This window comes from Engystomops pustulosus, chromosome 11 (genome assembly GCF_040894005.1).
Source record: "Engystomops pustulosus chromosome 11, aEngPut4.maternal, whole genome shotgun sequence".
NCBI classification, from domain to species: Eukaryota; Metazoa; Chordata; class Amphibia; order Anura; family Leptodactylidae; genus Engystomops; species Engystomops pustulosus.
Window position 1 is genome coordinate 46,129,243 of NC_092421.1, and position 26,196 is coordinate 46,155,438.

A 26,196-nucleotide genomic window follows, 5' to 3' on the forward strand; every position below is an offset into this window, starting at 1 on the left:
GGATTGGGTTGACAGATTACTGGGAGGGGCTGGTGAGGAACCAGCGGTCATGGTCCACATTGGGACTAATGACAAAGTAAGAGGTAGGTGGAAGGTCCTTAAAAATGATTGCAGGGATTTAGGCCATAAGCTCAGGGCAAGGACCTCAAAGGTAGTTTTCTCTGAAATACTACCTGTGCCACACCAGAAAGGCAGAGGGAGATCAGGGAGGTAAATAAGTGGCTCAAAAGTGGGTGTTGGGTTCATGGAGAACTGGGCTGACTTTTCTGTCGGCTATAGGCTCTACAGTAGGGATGGGATGCCCCACAATGGGGAGGGTGCAGCTGTTTGGGGGGAAAAATGGCTAGGAGGTTGGAGGAGTGTTTAAGCTAGAGACCTGGGGGAAGGCAACTACACTTGTAGACAGTATAGGTAGAGTGCTGGGAATAGTCATAGTACATGAGGGAGGGAGGGAGGGGGGCTGGTATAAGAACAAAAGGGAACACCATATAAAGTGTATGTACACAAATGCCAGAAGCCTCACAAACAAAATGGAGCAACTGGAACTCCTAATGTTGGAGCCCAAATATAATATAGTGGGTATCAGCGAGACATGGCTGGAGAGTAGCTATGACAGGGCTAGATGGTTATAGTCTTTTTAGAAATTATCGTATAAATAAAAAAGGGGGAGGGGTTTATGTGAATTCTTGCCTCAAGCCTGTCCTGCCCAATGACATCGGTGACGCAAATGCAAATGTGAAATCCATATGGGTGGAGATAAGAGGAGGGAAAAAGAATAATAAAATATTACTAGGGGTTTGGTATAAGGCCCCAAATATAAAGGAGGCAGCAGAGGAAATGCTGATAAGTCAAATGGATGTGGCTTCAAAGCATGGTGAAGTACTTATCATAGGGGACTTCAGTTACCCCAATATTGACTGGTGGCAGAAACCTGCAGGTCCTTCAAAGGTAACAGTTTTTTGTCAACAACAAAAGACAATTACTTGTCGCAACTAGTCCTGTAGCCAACAACAGAAGGGGGCACTGCTGGACCTTATCCTAACCAACAATTAAAAGTACAGGTTGGGGGAAACCTGGGTAATAGTGATCATAATATCATTGATTTTGTATTACGATTTACTTAGAGGGTTAGTGTAGGGGCAAGCAACACTCTAAACTAAGGGAAGACCTTATAGGGACAATTTTTTCATATTCTAAAAAAAGTCCTGTAAGAAACCATATGGGAAAAAGCATAAGAGGGACAAGAAAAAGCCAATGTGGCTAACTAGTCTTGTAAGGAAAGCAATACACGAGAAAGATAAGCCGTTTAAGGTGCTAAAACGTTAAGGTAGCTGTGAGGCATTACAGTTTTAGAGAGAAAAATTAATCCTGTAAAAAGCAGATAAAGGCAGCAAAAATAGAGACTGAGATAAATATTGCCAAGAAGAGCAAAAATAATGCCAAATTATTTTTCAAGTATATAAATGATAAGAAACTAAAAACAGAGAGTGTGGGCCCTCTTAGGAATAACATGGGGGTCATGGTTGAAGGAGATGAGGAAAGGGCCAATCTACTGAATGTCGCCTTCTCCACTGTCTTTACCCAGGAAAATCCCCTGGTCGAAGACAAGATGAGGAATGTCATCTTTAAGAGTTTAGCCTCGCAACCACTAAGATAGATAAATCTCCGGGGCCAGATGGCACACACCCCCGGGGTCTATATGAACTATGTACCATGATAGACCATTATTTTTAATATTTGAAGATTCACTGTGGATTGGTTATGTTCCACAGGACTAGTGCATAGCAAATGTGGTACCAATATACAAAAAAGGATCAAAAAGCGATCCTGGAAACTACTGACCTATGAGTCTAATTTCTGTGGTGGGGAAAATATTTGAGGGGTTTGTTAGAGAGGCTATCCTGGAGTATCTCACTGTACATAACCTTATAACGCAGCGTCAGCATGGGTTTATGAGAGATTGGTACTGTCAGGCTAATCTGATCTGTTTTTACAAGGAAGTAAGTTCCAGACTGGATCTGGGGGACTCTGTGGATGTTGTATATCAGGACTTTTCAAAGGCATTTGACACAGTGCCACATAAAAGGTTGGTACACAATGAGACTGCTGGGACGAGGGGAAAATCTGTGTATTTGGGTAAGTAATTAGCTTAGTGATAGAAAACAGAGGGTCGTCATTAATGGCACATTCTCAGATTGGGTTGACGTTACCAGTGGAGTGCCACAGGGGTCAGTATTGGGGCCACTTCTTTTTAATATTTTTATTAATGACCTTGTAGTGGGTTTGCACAGTCAAGTTTCAATATTTGTAGACGATACTAAGCTGTGTAAAGTAATAAATACTGAGGTGGATAGTTTAGCATTACAGAGGGATTTGTGGAAGCTTGAGGAGTGGGCAGAGAAATGGTTGATGAGGTTTAATGTAGATAAATGTAAAGTTATACACTTGGCCCATCGAAATAAAAAGTATAATTATGTTCTAAACAGTCAATTACTTGGTAAAACTGGCTCAAAAAGACTTGGGGGTATTTGGGGGTCAAAAGGACTTGGGGGTAAGTTTACCATCCACCAATAGGTGGATGGTAAACTTAAATTGAGATGCATCAAGAGAAGAATAGATTCTCATGATAAAGACATAGGGGCATATTTATCATATGCAGGCGCTCGTGCTAGCCCCGCATGTTCGCAGCCCGATACATCAAGAGGCTTCCGCCTCTTGATGTATCAAGGCAGGGCCTGGCGTAGAAAAAAACGCAGCCTGCGACTTTTCACATATGAAAAGTCGCCTGCAGCAGCGAGTGCGCAGGGATAGTAACGCCTCGCGCCGGCCCACTTCCAAACGGCCGCGCCCACTGCTCGGCCGGCCATGCCCCCCCTTCACGCCCCACTGGCGTGAAGGTGGAGGATTGGGGCAAATAATTGCAGAGGCGTGGCATGGCGCAGAGGTCCTGATAGTTTTGCCCTTATATAAATCCCTGGTCAGACCACATATGGAATATTGTGTACAGTTTTGGCCACCAGTACATAAAAAGGACATAGTAGAACTGGAACGGTTGCAGAGGAGAGCAACCAAGATTATTAGGGTAATGGGGGGACTAGAATACAATGACAGATTACAAAACTTGGGATTATTCAGTTTTGAAAAAAGATGAGGGGAGAGCTCATTACAATGTAGAAATACCTGAAATGCCTGATCTCTCCAAAGATCTTTTATACCTAGGCCTGAGACCAGGACAAGGGGGCATCCTCTACGCCTAGAGGAGAGGCGATTCTACCATCAACATAGACAAAGGTTCTTTACTGTAAGAGCAGTGAGACTATGGAACTCTGCTGCAGGAGACTGTTATGGCGGACTCTATGTACATGTTCAAGAGAGGCCTGGATGCCTTTCTGGAGAGAAAAAAATATTACAGGTTATGGTGAAAAAACATTTATTTAATTCTTCGAAGGTTGGACTTGATGGACTTGTGTCTTTTTCTGGCCTTATATATTATGATTATACTTATATTATACGATACTTATATACAGTGGCTGGCACCAGGTATGAGTAGATGCTGGATGGCGCCACCATATACTATTTGCAGCAGCTGGCACCAGGTACAAGTAGATCTTGGCTGGCGCCACAATGTACAAGTATGCAACGGTAGGCGCCACCATGTATCAGTGTACAGCGGCTGGTACCACGTATGGATACACAGTGGCTGGTACCATGTACGAGTACATGGAGGGTGATTTTGTCTTTGAGAACATTGTCACAGTCTATGCCTTTAACCCCTTAATGACCGCCCTATCGGGATTCTACGGCGGTCATTAAGGGTACTTCTTCTGACGCGACGCCTTTCTACGGCGGCGCGTCAGAAGAAGATTTTGGGACACTGGGTCTCGCTGGTGCCGGTGTCGGGCTGTGATATCACAGCCCAGACCCGGCACTAACACCCGGGATCAGAAAAACTCCGATCCCGGGTGTTTAACCCCTCACACGCCGCGGTCAAGCATGACCGCGGCGTGTAAGCGTGTCCCACGTGGATCGGACCCCCCCCGGTGTGCTTACCGGGGGATCCGATCCCTCCTGCCGTTGCCCCCGGGTCCGGCGAGTGACCCGAGGCTTCCGGCTTCTCTTCCCGCCGGGTCCTGCCTTCCTGGCAGGACCCGCCTGTATGTAACTGAGCATGCACAGCATGCTCAGTTACTTACACATTACACTGCAATACAAGTGTATTGCAGTGTAAAGGCTTGAACAAGTGATCGGATGATCACTTGTTCAAGCCAAAGGAAGGAAAATGTAAAAAAGTAAAAAAAAAACATTCAATAATTTTATAATAATAAATAAAGAAATAAATAAAATAAAAGTCCCATAATCTCCCCAGTTACACATATAAGGCAAATAAAGTATATAAAACACAAAAACATAAAAAAACATACATATTTGGTATCACCGCGTCAGTATTAATCTGTACAATAAATCTAAATCAATATTGAACCCGCTCGGTGAACGACGTAAAAAAAAACACAAAAAACTTCCCGTAATATACAATTTTTCATCAAACACCATCACAAAATATGTTCTAAAAAGTGATCAAAAAAAGCTAAGTTCCCTATTATTATACGAATGAATAGAACAACTCTTTTCGCAAAAAATAAGCCCTCAACCAGATCTGACAACAGAAAAATACAGAAGTTATGGCCCTGAAAAGTTATCAATCGTAAAAACAATGCGATTTTCTCCAATATTGGTTTTGCTCAGTAAAATTGAGCAAAGATGAGCAAAACTATATAAATGAGGTATCACCGCAATCGTAGTGAACCAGAGAATAAAGATAAAATATTATTATTTTTTTTTTTTTTTTTTCAACTTTTAAAGTTTCACAGAGGTTACAAATGATACAACAAAATCAGTGTGGTCGATAAAATATTATTTTTACGTTATGGTGAGCGGGGGGAAAAAAGGGGCTAAAAATCCAAAATAAAAATTGATGATTTTGTTTGTGTCCCCCTTGAAATAGTTAATAAAATCTCATGAATAAGCTATAGACCCCCAAAATGAATTATCTATACATTGTATCTCATCTCGTAAATAATAAGCCCTCATATGTTTACATTACCAAAAAAAAAAAAAAATTATAGCTTGTACAATGTAACAATAAAAATCTGCTGTACATGTCGCTGCTTTGATCCTATGCCTGGCTGTGCGCCCATACAGCAGGACACCACCACATATGAGGTATCTCTACACTCGGGAGAAATTGGGCATCAACATTGCAGAGCGTTTCATCATTTTATTTATTAGGAAACTGTCAGTTTTGGCCTAAATTAATGTATTTTCCAAAAAAATTTAAAAGTTTCTAAATCGCAGGTCCATATTGTTTTAACCCATGTGAAACACTTAAAGGGTTAATAGACTCAATAGAAGTTGTTTTACACACGTTGAGGGGTGAAGTTTCTATAGTGGGGTAATTTATGGGGTTTAATTATTATTTAGGCCTTTCAAAGTCACTTGGAAGCTGAGTTGTCCCTCAAAATGTGAGTTTTGGTAATTTTCATGAAAATGAGAAAAATCGCACCTAAAGTTCTGCGCCTCATAACATCGTAGAAAAATGACAGGACGCATAAAATATCAGCCCAACATAAAGAAGACATTCTGAAAATGTTAATTATCAAGCTTTTTGAGTAGTTTTACTTCCTGTCTGGATAGCAGAACATTTCAAACTTGGAAAATGTAGAATTTTTGCAAACTTTTGCCAAATTTTCACTTTTTTTCAGAACGAAACGCAAAACTTATCACTTAAATTATACAACTAACATGAAGTACAATGTATCACAAGAAAACATTCTCAAAATCACCTGGATATATTAAAGCATTCCGAAGTTATAACCAATTATCGGGAGACATGTCAGATTTGAAAAATCGAGTCTGGTCATTGAGCAGAAAACTAGTGTCGGTGATAAGGGGTTAAGGTCTTCCCTTAGTTGCTGAAAATTTGCCCTCCAGAAGTTTAGAGTGTTTGTTGCCCCTTCCCTAATGCTCTTAGTAAAGCGTAATACAAAATCAATGATATTATGATCACTATTACCCAGGTTCCCCCCAACCTGTAGTTTTGATACCCTATAAGGTCTGTTGGTTAGGGTAAGGTCTAGCAGTGCCCCCCCTCTTGTTGGCTCCAGGACTAGTTGCGACAGGTAATTGTCTTTTGTTGTTGAAAAGAATCTGCTAGTTTTGAAAGACCTGCAGGTTTCTGCCTCCCAGAAACTGGGTAATTGAAGTCCCCCATGATAAGTACTTCACCATGCTTTGAATTCGCATCAATTTCACTTATCAGCATTTCCTCTGCTGCCTCCATTATATTTGGAGCCGTATAACAAACCCCTACTAATATTTTATTATTCTTTTTCCCTACCCTTATCTCCACCCATAGGGACTCCACATTTGCATTTGCGTCACCGATGTCATCTCGTAGGACAGGCTTGAGGCAAACAAACCCCTCCCCCTTTTTTATTTACACTATCCTTTCTAAAAAGACTATAACCATCTATAGTGACAGCCCACTCATAGCTCAGTAGCTATGAGTGGGCTGTCACTATAGATGGTTATAGTCTTTTTAGAAAGGATAGTATAAATAAAAAAGGGGGAGGGGTTTGTTTGCCTCAAGCCTGTCCTACGAGATGACATCGGCTCGCTGATACCCACAATATTTTATTTCTGCTCCAACATCAAGAGTTCCAGTTCCTCCATTCTGTTTGTGAGGCTTCTGGCATTTGTGTACATACACTTTATATGGCTTTCCCTATCCCTATTCCTTTTGTTCGTAATCCCCAATCTCATTCCAGCCTCCCTTCCTCCCACATGGACTATGACTCTTCCCAGCTCTCTATCTACACTGTCTATTTGCCCTGCACAAGTGTAGTTGCCCTCCCCCCAGGTCTCTGGTTTAAACACTCCTCCAACCTTCTAGCCATTTTTTCCCCCAAAACAGCTGCACCCTCCCCATTGAGGTGCAGCCCATCCCTACTGTAGAGCCTGTAGCCGACAGAAAAGTCAGCCCAGTTCTCCATGAACCCAAAGCCCTCCTTCCTAAACCAACTTTTGAGCCACTTATTTACCTCCCTGATCTCCCGCTGCCTTTCCGGTGTGGCACGTGGTACAGGTAGTATTTCGGAGAAAACTACCTTTGAGGTCCTTGCCCTGAGCTTATGACCTAAATCCCTGATATCATTTTTAAGGACCTTCCACCTACCTCTTACTTTGTCATTAGTGCCAATGTGGACCATGACAGCTGGTTCCTCACCAGCCCCTCCCAGAAATCTGTCAACCCGATCCGCAACATGCCGAACCCGAGCACCCGGCAAACAACATACTGTTCGGTATGCACGGTCTTTGTGACAGATTGCCCTGTCTGTTCCCCTAATAATAGAATCGCCCACTACCAGCACCTGCCTGACCTTGTCTGCGCTCTCATTACACTTCTTACTGGAGCAGACAGTCCCCTGGTTGCTAGAGGCCACGTCTTGCTGCAGCATTTCTACCCCAAAGCTGATATCCCCCTCTTCCACCAGCCTGGCAAACTTATTGGGGTGACCAGATCAGGACTAGACTCCATACAACTCTTCCCTCTACCCCTCCCCTACCCCTACATGTTACTCAAATAGCTGCCCCCTCTCTCTGCACCTCCATACTTCTCTCCCCACACCCATCTTCCCCAGAGAGTTTGTGCTCCAGGAGCAGAAACTTCGCTCCATATTGTCTATTGCCCGCAGCCTTGAAACTTGCTCATTTAGATCCAGAATCTTGGCATCCAGATGAGTCCGAGTATATGGCGGCTGGTACCATGTATGGATATACAGAAGCTGGTACCATGTATGGATATACAGAAGCTGGTACCATGTACGAGTAGACAGCGGCTGGTACCATGTATGAATATACAGAAGCTGGTACCATGTACGAGTAGACAGCGGCTGGTACCATGTATGAGTAGACAGCGGCTGGTACCATGTATGGATAAACAGCGGCTGGTACCATGTACGAGTAGACAGCAGCTGGTACCATGTACGAGTAGACAGCGGCTGGTCCCATGTACGAGTAGACAGCGGCTAGTCCCATGTACCAGTAGACAGCGGCTGGTCCCATGTACCAGTAGACAGCGGCTGGTCCCATGTACCAGTAAACAGCGGCTGGTCCCATGTACCAGTAGACAGCGGCTGGTCCCATGTACCAGTAGACAGCGGCTGGTCCCATGTACCAGTAGACAGCGGCTTGTCCCATGTACGAGTAGACAGCGGCTGGTCCCATGTACCAGTAGACAGCGGCTGGTCCCATGTACGAGTAGACAGCGGCTGGTACCATGTATGGATAAACAGCGGCTGGTACCATGTACAAGTAGACAGCGGCTGGTACCATGTACGAGTAGACAGCGGCTGGTCCCATGTACCAGTAGACAGCGGCTGGTCCCATGTACCAGTAGACAGCGGCTGGTCCCATGTACCAGTAGACAGCGGCTGGTCCCATGTACCAGTAGACAGCGGCTGGTCCCATGTACCAGTAGACAGCGGCTGGTCCCATGTACCAGTAGACAGCGGCTGGTCCCATGTACCAGTAGACAGCGGCTGGTCCCATGTACCAGTAGACAGCGGCTGGTCCCATGTACCAGTAGACAGCGGCTGGTCCCATGTACCAGTAGACAGCGGCTGTATGGTTGCACACTGGCTGGCATCAGTTAGCTAGGTGATCTGTAGCTGACATTACACACACGTGATTTCTGCCTGATAAATGGTCATCAGTGTATAAACTCACCCAGTGCTGCTGCCAGTGACCCGTTCTCTACACAAGCAGCTCAGTGCGTCCTTGATCTCCTAGCAACCGAGGAAGGACTTATCTACATCCGGTAACTCAGAGCCTGCCTACAATTGAGCAGCTGCAGTTAGAAAAAGGGCAGGGCTTCTAGGGAAAGGGGTGTGGCTTCTTACACTGTCCCTTCACATAGCAGGAGGCAGAGAAGTTAATGTTTATACGTGGAGGAAAGAGGTTTGCACCTACATATACTGTAGGCGAGGGTGCACAGGACTAGTGTCTTATTACATGTATATATATATACTGTAGGTGAGGGTGCACATGACTAGTGTCAGATTACATGTATATATATACTGTAGGTGAGGAGACACAGGAATAGTGTCTGATTACATGTATGTATATACTGTAGGTGAGGATGCACAGGACTAGTGTCTGGCTACATATGTATATATACATATACTATAGGGGAGGGTGCATAGGACTAGTGTCTGGTTACATGTGTATATTTACATATATTGTAGGTGAGGAAGTACAGCACTAGTGTCTGATTGCATATGTATATATACATATAATGTAGTTGAGGGGGCACAGGACCAGTGTGTGGTTACATGTGTATATATACATATACTTTAGGTGAGAAAGCACAGGGCTAGTGTCTGATAACATGTGTATATTTACATATAATGTAGGTGAGGATGCACAGGACTATTGTCTGGTTACATGTGTCTATACATATACTGTAGGCACAGGGCTAGTGTCTGGTTATATGGGTATGTATACATATAATGTAGGTGAGGAGGTTGAGGACTAGTGTCTGGTTACATGTGTATATACATGTACTGTAAGTGGGGGACACAGGACTAGTGTCTAGTACCTGTGTATATACAGTGTATACCATATACTGTAGGTGAGGGTACATATGACTAGTGTCTGGTTACATGTGTATATTTACATATAATGTTGGTGAGGGGGCACAGGACTAGTGTCTGGTTACATGTGTATATATACATATACTGTAGATAGGACGCAGGACTAGTGTACGGTTACATGTGTATATAAATATACTATAGGTGAGGGTGCACAGGACTAGTGTCTTGTTACATATGAACATATGCATATACCACTGGTGAGTGGGTGCAGGACTAGTGTCTGGTTACATGTGTGTATATTCATATACTGTAGGTGAGGGTGCATAGGACTAGTGTCAAGTTACGTGTGTACATGTGCATATACTATAGGTGAGGGGGCGCAGGACTAGTGTCTGGTTATGTGCACATAAATATACTGTAGGTGAGGATGCACAGGACTGGTGTCTGGCTACATGTGTATATATACATAGAATGTAGGTGAGGTTGCACAGGGCTAGTGTCTGGATACATGTGCACATGCTATAGGTGAGGGGGCACAGCAATAGTGTCTGGTTATGTGTATAGCTACATATACTGTAGGTGAGGTTGTGCAGGACAAGTGTCTGGTTACATTTGTGTGTATACATATAATGTAGGTACCATGTACGAGTAGACAGCGGCTGGTACCATGTACGAGTAGACAGCGGCTGGTACCATGTACGAGTAGACAGCGGCTGGTACCATGTACGAGTAGACAGCGGCTGGTACCATGTACGAGTAGACAGCGGCTGTATGGTTGCACACTGGCTGGCATCAGTTAGCTAGGTGATCTGTAGCTGACATTACACACTCGTGATTTCTGCCTGATAAATGGTCATCAGTATATAAACTCACCCAGTGCTGCTGCCAGTGACCCGTTCTCTACACAAGCAGCTCAGTGCGTCCTTGATCTCCTAGCAACCGAGGAAGGACTTATCTACATCCGGTAACTCAGAGCCTGCCTACAATTGAGCAGCTGCAGTTAGAAAAAGGGCAGGGCTTCTAGGGAAAGGGGTGTGGCTTCTTACACTGTCCCTTCAACATAGCCGGAGGCAGAGAAGTTAATGTTTATACGTGGAGGAAAGAGTTTTGCACCTACATATACTGGTTACATGTGTCTATACATATATTGTAGGCACATGACTAGTGTCTGGTTACATGTGTATATATAAATATACTGTAGGTGAGGAACTACAGCACTAGTGTCTGATTACATGTGTATATATATACATATAATGTAGTTGAGGGGGCACAGGACCAGTGTGTGGTTACATGTGTATATATACATATACTTTAGGTGAGAAACAGAGGGCTAGTGTCTGATAACATGTGTATATTTACATATAATGTAGGTGAGGATGCACAGGACTATTGTCTGGTTACATGTGTCTATACATATACTGTAGGCACAGGGCTAGTGTCTGGTTATATGTGTATGTATATACATATAATGTAGGTGAGGAGGTTGAGGACTAGTGTCTGGTTACATGTGTATATACATATACTGTAAGCGGGGGACACAGGACTAGTGTCTAGTACCTGTGTATATACAGTATATACCATATACTGTAGGTGAGGGTACATATGACTAGTGTCTGGTTAAATGTGTGTATATTCATATACTGTAGGTGAGGGTGCATAGGGCTAGTGTCAAGTTATGTGCACATACATATACTGTAGGTGAGGATGCACAGGACTGGTGTCTGGCTACACATGTATATATACATAGAATGTAGGTGAGGGTGCACAGGACTAGTGTCTGGATACATGTGCACATGCTATAGGTGAGGGGGCGCAGGACTAGTGTCTGGTTATGTGCACATACATATACTGTAGGTGAGGATGCACAGGACTGGTGTCTGGCTACACATGTATATATACATAGAATGTAGGTGAGGGTGCACAGGACTAGTGTCTGGATACATGTGCACATGCTATAGGTGAGGGGCACAGCAATAGTGTCTGGTTATGTGTATAGCTACACATGTAGGTGAGGTTGTGCAGGACAAGTGTCTGGATACATGTGTACATATGCATATACTATAGGTAAGGGTGCACAGGACTAGTGTCTGGTTACATGTGTATATAAATATACTGTATTTGAGGGGGCGCAGGACTAGTGTCTCGTTACTTGTGTATATAAATATACTGTAGGTGAGGGGGTGCAGGACCTGGTCTGGTTACATGTTTATATAAACATATACAGTACTGTAGGTGAGGGTGCACAGGACTTGTGTCTGGTTACATGTGCATATACCACAGGTGAGTGGGTGTAGGACTAGTGTCTGGTTAAATGTGTGTATATTCATATACTGTAGGTGAGGGTGCATAGGACTAGTGTCAAGTTACATGTGTACATGTATGCACATACTATACTATACTATAGGTGAGGGGGCACAGGACTAGTGTCTGGTTATGTGCACATACATATACTGTAGGTGAGGAAGTACAGCACTAGTGTCTGATTACATGTGTATATATACATATAATGTAGTTGAGGGGGCACAGGACCAGTGTGTGGTTACATGTGTATATATACATATACTTTAGGTGAGAAAGCAGAGGGCTGGTGTCTGATAACATGTGTATATTTACATATAATGTAGGTGAGGGTGCACAGGACTAGTGTCTGGATGCATGTGTATATAAATATACTGTATTTGAGGGGGCGCAGGACTAGTGTCTCGTTGCTTGTATATATAAATATACTGTAGGTGAGGGGGTGCAGGACCTGGTCTGGTTACATGTGCATATACCACAGGTGAGTGGGTGCAGGACTAGTGTCTGGTTAAATGTGTGCATATACTATTGTAGGTGAGGGTGCACAGGACGAGTGTTTGGTTACATGTGTAACCTGTCTGCGTCCTGAGGCGAGCCATAGAGAGATGCCCCCCCCCCATCCCACCCATATTCGTAATATATCAGGGAGTGTCAGGACCAGATCCATCTTATTGGTTTGGTGTGAAAATAAAGCAATGCAAAATACATATAATGTACCGCCATGTGGTATAGAATGCATACAGAGTGCCGCCATGTAGTATAAAATGCATACAGAATATATATACACAGATAAACACATACATATACACATCACATAAATATACACATTCATATACACATCACATACATATACACTCAGGGGGATGTGGCGGCTGGCGGGTAAAAGGATGTGTCGGCTGGCATGCAGGGGGGTGTGTTAGCCTGCGTGGCGGCACGGGCGCACGGCAGTACGAGCAGGTATTCCGGCGTCAGCATAGGCGGACTGGCGGATGGCAGCATGGGCGGGCGGCCGCACAACGCCGCCCCCTCGACCAGCAGGTGGCGCTCCGCCTGAGGCAAGATTCTCAACTCTAGGTTAAGGCGTACAGGACTAGTGTCTGGTTACATATGAACATTTGCATATACTATAGGTGATGGTGCACAGGACTAGTGTCTGGTTATATGTGTACATGTACTGTAGCTGAGGGGGCGCAGGACTAGTATCTGGTTATGTGTACTGTACTATACATATACTGTAGGTGAGAATGCACAGGACTAGTGTCTGGTTACATGTGTATATACATATACTGTAGGTGAGGAGGTGAAAGACTAGTGTCTGGTCACATGTGTCTATACATTACTGTAGATGAGGGTGCACAGGACTAGTGTCTGGATACATGTGCATATCCTATAGGTGAGGGAGCACAGGAATAGTGTCTGGTTATGTGTATATCTACATATACTGTAGGTGAGGTTGTGCAGGACTAGTGCCTGGTTACATTTGTGTATATACACATACTGTAGGCGAGGGGGCGCAGGACTAGTGTCTGAATACATGTGTATATGAACATATAATGTAGGTGAGGGTGCACAGGACTAGTGTCTGAATACATGTGTATATATAAGCAGTTACGTACAAGATAGGTTCTGTAGGTTTGTTCTTAAGTTGAATTTGTATGCAAGATGGAAATTTTTTGGTCTATGTGACAATTGCATTTTAAAAATGTTGGATTGTCGTGATAACCACCAGTAACAATGAAGCTTAACTGCAGACAGCTTTGATAACTGTTACAGCTGATCATTGTAGCCTGTGATTAAAATACAGTAAATTACCAACACCCAGAGGTCCGTTTGTAACTAGTAAGTTGGGTATTTAATAGGGGTCCATCTGTATACATATAATGTAGGTTAGGAGGTGCTTGACTAGTTTCTGGATACATGTGTATGTATACATATTCTGTAGGTGAGGGTGAGCAGAACTTGTGTCTAGTTACATGTTTACATATACATATAGAACTGTAGCACTGATTATCCTAAGCTGATGAAGTTTACATCCCTCCAGAAGTTAATTATTTTCACTGAATAAATTAAAGACTTTTATTAGTATTGTTTAAAAAAAATGCCACTAGTCATATGACCGCTGGGCTGGCCAAAGTATCCGGCCAGGTGACGTAGAAGGAGTTTCCCTATACAAAGTCAACAAGAGTGAATAAGGAAACAGAACCTTGCCCATCTCTTCTATTGGTCCGGATAGCTCAGCATGTTAACTTTTTGTGGAAGGAGCCAAAGTGTTAATGGGAACATCATGGTGTGTACAGTTACCTCACACCATGCCATGAAGAATGGATTTTTATACATCATAAACAATCATTAATTGATGATCTATATAAATCTCACAGAATGCAAGTATTCTCTGGTCAGGAGGAAAAATGAAAAAAAAAAAAATTATTAAATTATCTTTATTCTTCTTGGGAAAACCCATGAAGGGAAAAGTTCCCAGCTGTTCTTTTTTTTTTTTTTGTACATACTGTCACGGGTGGTCCCTCAACCCATATCGCGGGCTCACTCATGCCCCTCTTACCCCGCTAGCACATCGCCCACCTGTCTTACCTGTCACGGCTCCTGTTCCCACTCCCTCCTCCTTGTGCGTACGTTTCCGACTCCTAGGGCTGGCTTCACTCAATTTAAAGGGCCGGCATACCCTGGCTCTGGCCATTTTCAGAAAATATATAAGCCTGCCTCTTCCTGCACACCCTGACGGAGCTTTGTGCCTACGCCATTGAGAAAGTTCCCCTGCCATATCCTTGAGTATTCCTGTGTGTTCCTGCTCCTGAGTTCCCGTGTTCCTGCGATCCTGTTTCCATGTTTCCTGTGTGTTCCAAGTCACCTGACTTGGGGTGCAACTGTGCGGGTTAATTTAGCATACTCAAACTTGCGCTCACCTTTCACTCAGGACACAAATTGAGCATAAATCAGACCTCATACAGCTCCAGCACCAGACCCGCTGCCACCACTTACTGCATTTTTACTGGGACCAATAAGTATCTCAATCTATATCATCTCTTGCTTCTCAAGCAGTCACCTTGTTACACCACTAGAAATGCACACTCAGCACTCTACCAGTCATACAGCTAACCACACTTCACAGGGCTATGAGTTCGCATACATGGACCAAAATTAAAGTGAAAAGCTTTAATGACAAAAAGTTGTTCAGTGCATAAAAAAAGATATTAAAAACAAAAGAATTACGAAATAAAATGACACAACATGGCAAACAGTTATAAAATAAAAAGGGAGAAAAATGGCCATAAAACTTGCTCTGGAAGAATGGTGTTATCTTCTGAAGGGAGCTCACCACCCAGTCTGTGAGTATACAGATCATAAGAATCTCCTTTATCTCCAGACTGCTCAGCCCCTTAATCCTTGGAAAGCCCGCTGGTCTCTCTTCTTTACATGTGTTACTCCGTCCTGCTGAGAAGAATGCCAAGGCGGATGCCCTTCTTTCGTTCCTCCGATGTCATCAGGGAAGAACCGGCTCCTCTGAATATTATTCCTCCCGAGCAACTGGTTGTCGCTGCTCCAGTGGATCTTCGGCAGCTTCCTCCTGGCAAGACCAATGTCTGACCTGCACTATGAAAGAGGATATTGATTTGGGGACATTGCTCTCGTGTGGTTGGGCCCCCTGGAGTGCAACGCTCTGTAGCCCTCATTTCCCGCTTAGTATCATAGTATATAAGGCCGGAAGATGCAAGTTCATCAAGTCCATCCTTTAAGAATTAAACAAATGTTTTATCCCCATAACCCATGATATTTTTTTCTTTCCAGAAAGGCATCCAGGCCTCTCTTGAACATGTACATAGAGTCCGCCATAACAGCCTCCTGCGGCAGAGAGTTCCATAGTCTCACTGCTCTTACAGTAAAGAACCTTTGTCTATGTTGATGGTAGAATCTCCTGTCCTCTAGGCGTAGAGGATGCCCCCTTGTCCTGGTCACAGGCCTAGGTATAAAAAGATCTTTGGAGAGATCCTTGTACTGTCCGTTCAGGTATTTGTACATTGCAATGAGGTCTCCCCTCAGTCGTCTTTTTTCAAAACTGAATAATCCCAAATTTTGTAATCTGTCATTGTATTCTAATCCCCCCATTCCCCTAATAATCTTGGTTGCTCTCCTCTGCACCCGTTCCAGGTCTACTATGTCCTTTTTATAAACTGGTGCCCAAAACTGTACACAATATTCCATGTGTGATCTGACAAGGGATTTGTATAAGGGCAAAACTATGTCTTTACTATTAGAATCTATTCCTCTCTTGATACATCCCATAATTTTATTTGCTTCAGCAGCAGCTGCCTGGCTCTGGTCACTAGAATTAAGTTTACCATCTACCAATACCCCCAAGTCCTTTTCAGCTACAGTTTTACCACTCCACTGGTAACGTCAACCCAATCTAAAATGTTGAATGTTTTATTGGTGGCCTGATCTGGTAAAAGATGTACAGGATTTTGTGGGCTCCTGCACTTCCTGTGCTTCCATGGACTTCAGAGAGTTCCATAGTCTCACTGCTTTTACAGTAAAGAACCTTTGTCTATGTTGCCTCTCCTCTAGGCAAAGAGAATGCCCCCTTGTCCTGGTCACAGGCCTAGGTATAAAAAGATCTTTGGAGTGATCCTTGTACTGTCCGTTCAGGTATTTGTACATTTGCTCCAGTTGTACTAAGTAATTGACTGTTTAGAACATAATTATACTTTTTGTTTCCATGGCCCAAGTGCAGAACTTTACATTTTTCTACATTAAACCTCAACGCACATTTCTCTGCCTACTCCTTTAGCAGTACAGATGGATTTGTGGAAGCTTAACTATCGACATCACCACCGTTAATTGCTGCTGCCCATTTTCAGAAAATTTATAAGCCTGCCTCTTCCTGCACACCCTGCCGGATTTTTGTGCCTACGCCATTGAGAAAGCTCCCCTGCAGTATTTCTGCGTTCCTGTGTGTTCCTGCTCCTGATTTCCCGTGTTCCAGCTTCCCGTGCTCCTGTGTGTTCCAGTCCGTTCCTGTGTTCCCATTCCCTTCTGCCTGGACCCCCCGTTGCTGACCCCTTGGACTTGGCCTTGCATCTCAGCCGCCTGCCCTCACCCTTTGTCTGAACCTTACCACGAGACTGTTTCCTGCAAAGGTACCTCGACCTTGCTGCCACCACAGGCTAGTTGCACTTGGAACGACCTGGTGGCACCCCGCCGCAGCAAGACCATCCTGCTTTGCAGGCGCCACTTAGATTCCGGTCCCAGGTGTCGGCTAGTATCACCTCCTGAAGACATACAACTTATGAATTCTCTGATTTTAAACTGTCTATTATTGTTGACACTCATAAAGGTGTCAATTCCTCAGGATGAGGAGAAACTGCAGCACCATATCAGAGTTCCATCAGAAAGCGAAAGATCTGACGGATAGATTCAGGGACCAGGGGTTTCCTACGAAAATCCTGAAACATGTGTACCAACAAGCATTAGCTGCTGATAGAACATCATTGCTCACACCAAGGCGGAAAGACCCTGACAACGCAGGATCTTGCATCATTGGGATTATGGGGAAATGAGAGATTGTCAAAAATTATTGGTGAATTCTTAAATTAGATGAACTAACGGCCTCCTTAATCTCTGAATTTCCATCTATAACCAGGGGGATGAACCTGAGTCACATACGAACAGGCGACACCTTCATGAGTGTCAGCAATAATAGACAGTTTAAAATCAGTGACTTCATAAATTGCAGTTCTGATGGGGGTTGCCTATTTGGCTACGTGCCCTTGTCCAGCAAATTATGGTGGCAATGCAAGAGGATTGTGGTTCCAAGAGATAGAGCTCATCAAGCCTCAGGCGCGTGGTGGGGACTGGGATAACCTCATCATGCGCAAAGAATCACAGTGGACCTATGTTTTGGACAGTGTGAAAACTAGGGTTAAAGTACCCTAGATGGTCTAAGAAATAGTGAAAAAAAAAGCTTAAAAACTTTATAAGATATTAAAAATTCAAATCACCCCCCTTTCCCTAGAACTGAAATGGCATCCAAATGTCCAAAACGCGACTTTTACACCATTTTACATCACATAAAAAATGGAATAAAAAGTGAAAAAAATTTCGCACAGACCTCAAAATGATAGCAATGTAAACGACAGCTCATTACGCAAAAAATTACACATCTCACAGATCCGTACACCAAAGTATGAAAAAGTTATTAGCGTCAGAACATGTAATTTTATTTTTGTACTCATTCGTTGAATTTTTGAAAATGTATTAAAACGCAATAAAACCTGTATAAATCACCCAGATCGCACTGAATCAAAAAATAAAGCAGAGGTGTTATTTGGAGCGCACAGTCAAAGTCGTAAAAACTGAGCCCACAAGAACGTGACGCACATGCGTATTTTTAAAATTTTTTCCACATTTGGAATTTTTTTCCAGCTTCCCAGTACACGGCATAGAATAATAAATAACATCACGGACCTACCTCCTCATTGGAGGATAGGAAGGGGTTTGCTGTAAGGGGATCCTTATAAGGAACGACACCCTTAAGCCTGGCAGCATGTCCTAATATCGGCTGCACGCCGTGTAGAGCGTGATATATATTTGTGAAGGTTATTGATAGCCAGCTTAGCCTATCAAGCTATTCCTAGCCAGCCAGTCAGTAAGGGAGGCTGGGGAGGGAATGGGTGTGCTGTGACCACACAGGGGCTCCAAAGTGATTCTGGTGCAAGCAGTGATTCGAGAACTAGCAGTACAGCAGATGAGGCAGCTGTCAGTGTCACATCAGTAGTGTAAATATAAGCATTCAGTGTGGGCAGTGTGGAGCTGGATGCATGTGGAAACTGCAAGTGGCTTATATACGCTCACTATAGCCTTCAGTCAGCAACATCACTGACTGCAACGGAGTAATCTTTGTGATTATAATGACCATTGAGTCATTATAATGACCATTGGGTCTGAAGCAAGCTTAGTAGAGTGGGTAATATGGAGTAGGGTGTGATTAATAAACCCATAAACCCTAAAAGCTTGGATCACACCTTCTCAGCCTTAATACAATTGCCTATAATCACTGATGTTATTAGATCACATGCTGGACCATTCTTAAAGGACATGTGACAATGCTGCAAAAATACATTGACCTCCCAATAATAAAAATCACATGTAAAGGAAACTATAGCCAGAATAGGCTGCATTTTGGTGTGAATGTTCTTAGTGTGGGCTCCTTTGTAAGCGACAGGGAAGGAAGTGGTTATGAATATAAGAAACATACTACCATTAATCGTCCGTCCTCTTGTCATATACTGTTAATTCAATCTAGTCTGACCTGAAAAGAATTTTTAGATAATAAAGAAACTGTGAGAGAAATTGAGACCCCTGAGGATGGTGACAATCGCCAAACGCGTAGGGTCATTATCAGGGTCTATAGACTAGAATAGTCTTCATTAACCCCTTCACGTCCTGTGAAGGATATATCAGCTGCAGAGCTATGAAGGGTATATGAAGAGGGCTCAGAGATGGGCTTTGCTGCATATTGTCTGCCACTGGCAAAGTCCCCGGCGGCGCTTAAAACATGACGGCGCATTGGCCAACTGTCTTCAGATTGTTCCCCCCCCCCCCCCCCCCCCCCAATGGCTCATTGTAATGAAATTCTTAGCGAAGTCTTAGGATGGTGTTCCCACTGTACAATGAAGGCACCGGCACTACCAGACCTGTGTATAATAGATGATGTGGCAAGGGCACTTTTGGCATCAAACTGGGTGTATCTGAAGTGCAAAGGCGGTGCTCAGCTGACTGCAGCAATCGTGAATAAAAGTAGTAAAAAAGTTGAAAAAAATCATGCAGCACTCACCCGAAGAATCTTCTTTTATTTAGCAACCATAAGGCAGGGAGGTATGACAAGGCATCGCTCACAGCGACGGGCCGTTTCGCGCAGTCCTGCACTTTGTCTAACCGTGTCTCATTGTAATGAATCCAATGCAAAAACGCCATATACTACAATACAGTAGTATTGCAGTATATGGTAGGAACGATCAGATCATCTAGGGTTAATGTACCCTAGAGTGTCTAACAAATAGCTGGCCTATGGAGCAAGTGGGGCAGTCCAGGGAAGAGGCAGTGGTCCGGCGGTCCGGCGTTTGTACTGTACAGCTCAGCAGTGTTGGTTAGCACTAACAATGTACCAATGCTGCATCTGTTTTAGCACTAGGAGCTGCTTTGGCTAGTAAGCTCCTAGTGCAGTTTTTGAGGGTGACAGGTCCTCTTTAACCCCTAAAGGACGCAGCCTGTTTGTACGTTAAGGCTCGGTCCTTTTTTTAGAACTTTGACCAGTGTCTCTTTTCAACGCTTTAAGACATCCCTGTGATTTTGAGATTGTTTTCTCGTGAGACATTGTAGTTTATGTTAGTAGTCATTTCAGTAGTCATTTGTTAGTCATTTCATTGAACCGTTCCTTTTTTGCGGGGTTAAAATTCACAAATTGTGGAAAAATTTTCAAGTTTCAAATGTTATACTTTTTAGACAAAAAGTCACACCACAAATTTTTTTTGGTAGAAACCTTTTGCCATTGGTCTTCTTTTTATTTCCATTATTTGTTTTATGTTTCCATTTTTTTTTACAGATTTGAGAAGGTTTGAAGTTTTAGTAGCAACTTCTCAGATTTGAAATTTGAAAAATGCTACATTTTTGGTGATCAGTTTGGAAGTGCCCTACAAAGGCTTTTGTACTATATACCCCCACAAGTAAAACCATTTTATGAACTTAACATCTCAACCTATTCAAATCAGCATTTAAGAAGTCTGTTAACCCCTTAACGACTTGGCCTTCTTTAGTTTTTTCACTTCCATTTTTCACTCACCAACTTCAAAAATCTATAACTTTTTTATTTTTCCAAATAAAGAGCTGTGTTATGGCTTATTTTCTGCATAACAAATTGCACTTCATAGTGATGGTATTTAATATTCCATGGCATGTACTGGGAAGCGGGAAAAAAAATCCAAATGCAGTGAAAATGGTGAAAAACCACATTTGCGACGTTTTCTTGTGGGCTTGGATTTTACAGCTTTCACTCTGTGTCCCAAATGACATGTCTACTTTATTCTTTGGGTCGGTACGATCACGTGGATACCAAATTTGTATAGGTTTTGTAATGTTTTCATACATTTAAAAAAATTAAAACCTCCTGTACAAAATATATATTTTTTATTTTGCCATCTTCTGGCGCCAATAACTTTTTCATACTTTGGTGTACATAGCTGTGGGTAGTGTCATTTTTTGCGAATTTTGATGGCGTTTTCATTGCTATAATTTTTGGGACTGTGCGACCTTTTGATCACTTTTTATTATTTTTTTTTATATTTTTCAAAATGGCAAAATAATGCCATTTTCGACTTTGGACGCTATTTTCCGTTACGGGGTTAAACGCAGTGAAAAAACGTTATTATATTTTGATAGATCTGGCATTTTCAGACGTGGTGATACCTGATGTTTTCATGATTTTTACTGTTTATTTATATTTATATCAGTTCTAGGGAAAGGGGGGTGATTTCAATTTTTAGGTTTTTTTTATTATAATTTTTTTAAACTTTTTTTTATTTTTACTTTTACTATTTTTGAGACTCTCTAGGGTACTCTAACCCTAGGTAGTCTGATTCATCCTATCATATACTGCCATACTACTGTACACCCGAGGCTACCATGGTGACGGATCGCTGCTCCCCGTGACGTCATCATGGAGTGACGATCCGCGACAAGATGGCGGCCCATGCGGCGCCATCTTTTTGAAGCCGCCGGCAATGCTGCCGGGGTGAAAACACCCTATCTGCAAAGATCTGCAATATGCAGCAAAGACTTACCGGCTATGGAGAGGGCTCGGGAAGGGGGTAACCCTTTTATCTTTTTTTCCGGAAGCAAACAAAAATGGATTTGAAATTCTGAAATTTCAATTTTTGATTACGATTTTTCTCATTTAGCCCTAAAATGGACACATTCAGAAGGAATTTGAGGTAAATATACACCCCAAATTTTTTCTTCTGAGTAGAGCAATACCTGCCATGTGGATGTCAACTGCTGTTTTGTCGCACAGCGATGTCCAGAACAGAGTTCGTACTATTGCGTTTTTAGAAGGCCAATTTGGGTGCAAATGTTTTGTGGTGCCACAGTGTACTTGAAGAGCCCCTGAAGTAACAGTACAAAACCCCCAAAGATGTCACCATTTTGGAAACTAGCCCCCTCAAAGAATTTATCTGTGGTTGTGGTAAGCATTTTAACTCCCAACATGCTGGCCAAAATCTAATGTAAAGTAAATGGTGCAGAGTAAAAAATGCGTTTTTATCTCAAATATGTCATTTTAGTGGCTAATATTCTGTACCCAACCCATGCCACTTTAGACAAACACCCCAAAAAGCATTCTGCGGGTAGTCCTGAGTAGGGCAATACCAAACATGTGCCAATAATTGACAGGTTGGGCACACGGCAGGGCTGAGAAAGGAAAGGTGTGAAAGTTAGCTTTTCCAGCTCCTTTTTCACACGTTTGGATTCGGAGTGCCATATCATGTTCGCAGGGCCCGTGAGGTACCAGTGCAATAGAAACCCCTGAGAAATTATAACATTTTGGAAACTAGACCCCTAAAAGAATTCATCTGAGGTTGTGGTGAGCATTTTAACACCCAATATGCTGGCTAAAATCTAATTTAAAGTAAATGGTGCAGAGTAAAAAATGTGTGTTTATCTCAAAAATGTAATTTTAGTGCCTAATATGTTGGGGACGATTTATCAAGCTGTCTGAAAGTCAGAATATTTCTAGTTGCCCATGGCAACCAATCACCGCTCAGCTTTCATTTTACTAGTGCTCATGAATATTTTAAAGGGGAGCTGTGATTGGTTGCCATGGACAACTAGAAATATTCTGACTTTCAGACAGCCTGATAAATCTGGAAAAACATTGGTGGGTTGTCCCGAGTATGGAAATACCACGTATGTGCTAATAATTGACAGGCTGGGCACAAAGCAGGGCTGAGAAGGGAAGGAGTGAAATCTTGCTTTTGGAGCACCCTTTTCACTAGACTGGTGTTAAGGTGCCCCTGAGGTACCAGTGCAATAGAAACCTCCGAGTAGTGACTCCGTTCTAGGAAAGGACACCCCTCAAAGAATTGATCTAGGGTTGTATGAGCATTGCAAAGGGGGTGGGGGTGCAATTTGTTTGAGCATGTGCAAGGGGGGGGGGGTGGGCATTATACCGTGTGGGGGGCACTATACAGTGTGGGGGGTGTAATATGGTGCAAGGGGGGGCATTATACAGTATATAGTATTAGACATTGGAAGGGAGGTGGCATTATAGAGTGCAGGGGAATGGGCATTATACAGTGTGAAGGTGGTTATACAGTGCGGGGGGACATTATACAGTGTGTGTAGTGGCATTATACAGTGTGGGGGTGGTTATACAGTGCGAGGGGGCCATTATACAGTGTGAGGGGTTATACAGTGTGAGTAAGTTCATTATACAGTGCAGGGAGGGGGGTTAACACAAACCATAGTACTGTGCAAGCAAACACACTGACACACACTACATTCATACATTATACATGTAATTAAACATGCACACAATGTTCACATATAGATCAGACATCACACCTACGTACACGCACAGCACACTTCACATAAACATCCGAAGCATACATACATTTCAGTGTTTCTGATGAAGATCAGGACACTGGCTGCAGGGCAGAGTAGAAGCTGGTCCGGGCATCACATATTCTTCCCTCCCCCTTTACCTCCTGTTCGACTGATGTAGCAGTGTTTATGGGGAGGACCTGCTACACTAATACACAGGCTGCAGCACATTGCAGGATGCTTCTCCCTCAATGCTGCAGAGTGCCGATGCTTCCATCCTCCGAGTGCAGGCTGTCTCCCGCCTGTCTCCTCTGCTTTGGGTCATGTGACCGATGCCTGTAATGAGTAGTTGAGCCATTTTAGGAAAGGGCACCCCTCAAAGAATTGATCTAGGGATGCTTTACCTGGAAAGTGCTGCCCTGGTTCAAGGCTCGATGTAGCCTTGCTTCCAGCGTACTAGCCCCCCCCTTTTCTGGTCTCTAAAAATACACTGCTTGACTGCCAACTCTTGAAATTCCAGGAAAGTTCCCCTCTGGCCTGCACATCAATGTAACACGTAAGCATTATACAGTGCCACCTGCATGATGTGCACGGCCAGCTTCTTGTACCACACCCTCAACTTCAGCATGGCGTTTTATGGCTGGTCTGACAAATCCAACTCTCCAATGTACCTATTATAATCCAAAATACAGACCGTTTTAGGGGCTTCTGCACTGGTGCCTTGTACAGGGGCAGGGGTGGCGGTGTGCCCATGTATTGTTGTTAGTACAAGGACATCCTTCTTGAGTCGCTGATTAGTGCTCGGCTCTCGTGCCTTCTGAGCTTTTCCCCTAGCAGCGACTTCGGGAGACCTCTCTGATACCTTTTAGCAGTGCTGCATGCCAAGGCACTTGAACAAGGTAATACTGGTATAAAAATGATCCAGGTAGAGGAGCTAGCCCTGGTCCAGTAGTGGGTGCACAAAATCCCACACTACTTTTCCAGCAATTCCCAGGAAGGGGGGCATTAATTTGAAGTCCTTACCTTCATATATCTTTAACTTATAAGTGTACCCTGATGCACTCTCACACAGCTCATACATTTTCGCGTCATACTTTGCCCTTTTATTTGGCAGGTACTGGCGGAACTGAAGTCTCCCTTTGAAATATACCAGGGACTCGTCTATCCATAAATAGATAGATTATATAAGATCCGGCCCATATTAGACTATCATATCAGGGGTCATCTCTGGGTGGGCACTGAGCATTGTCGGCAAAATGCATAAACTTCTGGATGGCTTCAAAGCGCATCCTGCTCATTGCCATGCGGAACATCTGGGTGTGGTACAGTATGTCTGTGCTCCCTGATTGATGGCTTCTTTACTAGTCCCATAAGAAGCACTATGCCCCAAAACTTCTCTATCTCTGCTGCACTAACAGGGGTCCACCTGTGGGGTTGTGCATAAAAAGAAGTGGGGGGGGGGGTGTGGCCAAGGTATGGGGCTGTGAAACGCACGCTCACCTGTGCTCCGCTGCTTAGGGACGATCCGCTGACTTTGCCTGACACTATGCCGGCGAGGCGAGGAGGACGCGGGGCATCTCGAGCCGCAGGTCCGGCGGGCCCGCGTCGCTCCCTAGGGAGATTGCTGTCTCCGACGAGCCGCGTGGGGACCGCGGTCTCTGCCTGTGCGACTCCGCCACCTACTTGCCGCGCGGGGCGGCTCTCCCTGGAAACAGCTGACGGGGATTGCGGCGCAGGAGTGCCAGGTAGAGCTACTCCTGTCTCCCGAGACGCCGCTACCATGGGGAGAGCTCAGGTGGACCGACCAGAGGCTCGTATGCTCATGGCCCGAGGAACAACTGGAGAGGAGCTGTATCCGAGGGAAGAACTATGCCAGCCACTGGATGGATCGACGGGATCGGGGACAGGCAGCCCATACTGGCCGCATACAGCACGGACTGGAGAAGAAGGGAGGAACCTTCCCAGGTTGAACCCTCAGGTTAGTGGGGAGCCCCCACAGGTAACTACACCTGAGAGTAAAGTGCAACCTGTTGGGAGGGTAGCACACATAGCTGGACTGAGGACACTGAGCCCAAGGGCTGAGAACGGGGTATGCACAGTTATCGAGCCCCCAGTTAGGCCCAGAGACCAGATGATAGAGTCTCACCATGATAACCTGGTCAATCAATCCAGTGAACTCCATATATTGATGGAGATGATAAAATCCCTCCCCAACAAGGAATACCTTGACTCGACGGTCGCAAGGTTGGAGCAGTCCCAAAATCAAGTTTTAGACTCAATTAGACAGGATGTTGAGCAACTTGCCACACAGACGGTAGAAACTGAACGAGCAGTCCACTCTATAGCTACCAGGGTGGAAGACCTGGAAAAGAGGCCTATTACAGTCCCAGCAGCATATATTGACCCTCTCTCTTGAAATAGATGACCACGAGAATAGAGGACGTAGGAACAATGTCCGGATCTAGGGGATTCCAGAAGAGGGCTCTCGGGAAGACCTCACAGGAAAAATAAAGACTATCTTTAACCTGGTTACGGGCAACCAAGCAGAGACTGTCTATGACAGTCTATGGTATATAGGCCAGGAAGGTCCCTAAGAGACTCCCCAAGAGACGTTCTCTGCAGAATGCATTACTTTAAGGAC

At 43.9% G+C, this 26,196-nt stretch overlaps 1 protein-coding gene across 4 annotated transcripts in view; it reads right to left on the reverse strand.

Moving 5' to 3' along the window:
- Positions 1-23,818, reverse strand: part of LOC140105741 (DPY30 domain-containing protein 1-like) — a 94,087-nt gene extending 70,269 nt beyond the window's left edge. For 2 of the 4 annotated variants that reach the window (XM_072129774.1, XM_072129771.1), the window contains exon 1: positions 8,785-8,926. The gene's annotated coding sequence lies outside the window, so the exon portion shown is untranslated. Of the gene's footprint in view, positions 1-8,784; positions 8,927-10,523; positions 10,604-23,625 lie in introns of those variants that run through there. The other 2 variants (XM_072129773.1, XM_072129772.1) reach the window with 2 other exon arrangements.
- Positions 23,819-26,196: the final 2,378 nt, after the last annotated feature.